Below are 3,807 nucleotides of genomic sequence, written 5' to 3' on the forward strand. Positions count from 1 at the left end.
GGGGGGGGGGGGGGTCTGCAACCCTACCCTCCACCCTCCAGTTTGTTAGGGGGTGGTCAAGAACCCAGCAAGCTCTCTTACCAGAGCAGCTGGCAGGACTCCCGGTGCCCAAGCACAAACCCCGCAACCTCTCACTGGAAACAAAAATTAAACCTCTTATTTAAAAGGCATTAAATCTGTCACCACAGCACCCTGCTAACAAAAAGTATAAACATCTTATGAACATTAGCACCCTGCTAACAAAAAGTATAAACATGAAAAATTTTATGTTGCCATTTGTGTACCACTGATTTTATGCCAGTGTACCATAGGAGAAGGGCCCAGGCTCAGGGGTAGAGCATCTGCCCGGCATGCAGAAGATCCCAGGCACCATTCCTGACATCTCCAGATCAAAATCAATCCAATGGAAGGTGATGTTGAAAGAACTCGGCTTGAGACCTCTGAGTGCCACTGCCAGTCGAAGAATACTGACCTTGATAGACCAACGGTCTGACTCTATAGAAGATGGCTTTGTGTATTCACTATATCAGCTATACTCTCCCCAATAAACAAAACAGTCGACCAGAAGAAGCCAGAGTGGTTTCCCTGGCAGTAAACTGGCGCCATGCACATCCCCTCCCAGGCAACCAGGTAAATGCAACAGGTAAGTGGCCAGATCTCATCTAATAACTGTACCTGAGAAGCCATTCAGGCTTTCCTCACACCTGTGTCGCCAGTTACCTCTGCAAACATCCATTCTCCTGTGCCAAATGAGCCTTTTCACAGACGAGATTCTTAGACCGGCACAAAGATGATAAACATCGGTCTATTATGCAGTGGGTGTTAGTCCATAAAAGATGGATCAGGGGTTAGCCTTTAAAATGCCGGAATGTCTTTGCGGTGGTTTTTGCTGTAACGGATCATTATTATTTTAGTGCATTTTCCTACCACCTTTCCATGAAAGAGCTCTGGGCCGCATGCACTGTCCTTCCCTCCCTCCTGCATTTTATGTTCCCAAAGACCTGTTTGACAGAGTGACAGCAACTGGGCCAAGGCCACCCAGCCCAGCTGCACGGCAGGATCTGAACAGGATTCTCCCCTATCTGTGCCCAGCACTCTAACCACTGCACATCCGTTCCCCTGGCTACTCCCCTGGAAGATACTGTCGGGGAGTCCAAACTGGCCGCTGTTCTCAAGTGAGAGCGTCATGTGTAGAATGGCCCTGCTAGCAATAAGGAAAGGAGGCCTAGTCACCAACCAAGCCTACTCACCACTCACTTTCAGGTGACTAGGCCTCCTTTCCTTATTGCTAGCAGGGCCTCTCTGTATGACAGAAAGTACCAAACCAAACCTAGTCACTTTCTGTCATACAGAGAGGCATCAACTTGCAGGGAAGGGGGGTGGGGTTTGGGAACCCACCCCTAACAAATCACTGCTCCTATTAACTTTTTGGATGGATACTGGGGAGTGCCTTTTTAAGATTCTGTCAAGGAGCACCAGAATTGAACGTCCAGAAGTTAAACCTTAACACTAATATCTAAATACAATTCCCCCCCCCCTCGCAAGTGAAACGTTTCTCCTTCCATCCTCCTCTTTCCCAATCACTCCTTTAGTATTACGGTTAACCCCCCATTACGATCACAGAGTCAGAATCAGGACACCAGCAAACAATGTAGGGGATTCTACGAATACTTGGGGCACTCCCCAGGTACAGACACACACACACAAAGAATAGACTTTGTATATTAACTAAAAGAGGGCTCAGAAAGTCCTCATGTTCAGTTGAGTGAGTCAAAACAAAGGGGAGAAAGCCAGCAAAACAAGAGAGAGCTGAGGAAACTGACCTACTCCATCAGGTCAGGATCTTACAGGACCTTGGAGGTGGAGATTTTGCAATGGGAATTCCTGTTCCCTCCACAATTACTCAGGGTCCCAGAACTTTGAACCTCCTGTCCTGGTTGGCCAGCATCTCATGTTCTGAGGTAGACTGCATCTATGCATGGAGCGTCTGCTAAAGACTAGAAGAGCTGCTTAAAAACAAGAGTCTGATGCAACACACACTGATAGTCCATGCCAGCCACAAGAGCTTTTTTGGAGTCAAGCCATCTGGATACAAATCACAAAAACAAAGAATGAGTCGGCACTTTCCTTGAACTCAAAAGCAAAAAACTTCCAGACTACCCTGCTGGCATTCAGAGCAACACGTCTACCAGTCTGGTCAAAGAGTTTGGTGTAGTGGTTAGGAGAGCGGACTCTAATCTGGGAGAACCGGGTTTGATTCCCCACTCCTCCACACGCAGCTGCTGGCGTGACCTTGGGTCAGTCTCTCTCGGAGCTGTTCTCTCAAGGGCAGTCCTCGAAAGAGCTCTCTCAGCCCCACCCATCTCACAGGGAAGGACATTGTAAGCTGCTCTGAGACTCCTTCGGGTAGTGAAGGGTGGGGTATAACTCCGATCTCTTCATCTTCTTCCAGACGAACAGCTGGCACACTCCATTCATGCCCTAAATCTGATACACTCCTCAGGGCACATGACGGTCCCACTTACTGCATTTACTCAAAAGCAAGGCCATCTTCTCTCCTCCCCCCCCGCCCCGCCTCCCAGGTAAGCCTTCCGAAGGGAAGGGGGTATTTTTCACAGTGAGATGCACAGAAGTTTCATACAGGTTAAAAAAGAAGAAAAAATCAAATGCCTGCAGCCTTTCCAGAGGGACCCTTTCCCAGCCAGGGTGGCATCCAATGTTCGCTCTAAGCTGTGGAGTCTTGTGAGCAAAAATTCTGCTTTGTGAGCTGCTGGCATTAAAGTTGTGAGCGAGCAGTTTGGCTGCTGCATAAAGCGATTTGGCTGCTGCATAAATTGGGTTTGCTCTGGAGCCCTCCTTCCTGAGCCGAGACAAAAATGTGTGAGCCGGAGGCTAAAAACCTGTGAGCTAGCTCACACTAACTCACCTTACTTTCCAATAACATTTTATATTGGTATAATACAATAGTAATAAGAAAACATAACAATCCCATTTTTATAACATTGGCCAAGTCCATAATGAACTAAAGAACAGTTAAACGTATTAACCAGTACAATATGAATAAAAAAAATGTAAGCATTGAAAAATGATGTATCATTCAATCAACTTTGGAACAAAACACCTTGTTTTTACAATGTATTCTAATCAAAAGCCTGTTCTGTTCGCTGTTATTAACTCAATAGAGTGCCTTCTGCCCTCTACACTATCGATAGGCATTCAATAGCATATCTAACAATGTGAAAAACAAAGTGAACCTAGAGACCATAGAACAATTTACCGTGAGGATATCAGTATTTTGCATCCAGTGTTCCCTCTCAGCCGAGTCAGTGTGGGCCAGCTCACAGTGTCTTAGCCCCCGGCTCACACATTTTTGTCTTGGCTCAGCGGGGAAAGGGGCTCCGGAGCAGACTGATCTACGCAGCCGCTTTAAGGCCAGGAGCTCGCAGAGTGGAAGTTTTGGCTCACGACAACACGACAAGACTCCGCAGCTCGGAGGGAGGCAGGGAGGGCGACGAGGTCCCCCCCAGCCACAGCTCGGCCCTCCCGGGGTCGGAGGGAGGGTCCCGCCACCCGGCCCAGACTTTCGCTTCCCAGAGGAGCCGAGAAGGGGGAGAGGAGAGACGCCCTGCCCGGGAGACCCCCTCCTGCCCGGCCCCCGGGTGACCTTGGGCCGCCCGCCTACCTCGCAGGGCTGTTGTGAGGAGGGAGGGAGGGAGGCGGGGCCGCCGCCCCTCCGAGGAGGCTCCTCGGGCCCCCCGCCCCCAACCCCGCCCCCCACCTGCCTCGCCTACGTGTCCGGCCGAGCGG

General features: G+C 49.7%; 1 protein-coding gene across 2 annotated transcripts in view; it reads right to left on the reverse strand.

Annotated features, from left to right (window-relative positions):
* SAMD8 (sterile alpha motif domain containing 8) overlaps positions 1–3,807 on the reverse strand; it is a 40,354-nt gene extending 36,547 nt beyond the window's left edge. Inside the window, exon 1 of one of the 2 annotated variants that reach the window (XM_015412363.1) lies at positions 3,779–3,807. The gene's annotated coding sequence lies outside the window, so the exon portion shown is untranslated. Of the gene's footprint in view, positions 1–3,682; positions 3,719–3,778 lie in introns of those variants that run through there. The other variant, XM_015412364.1, reaches the window with a different exon arrangement.

Source organism: Gekko japonicus, unplaced genomic scaffold (genome assembly GCF_001447785.1).
Source record: "Gekko japonicus isolate JY-2015 unplaced genomic scaffold, Gekko_japonicus_V1.1 scaffold4472, whole genome shotgun sequence".
NCBI lineage: Eukaryota > Metazoa > Chordata > Lepidosauria > Squamata > Gekkonidae > Gekko > Gekko japonicus.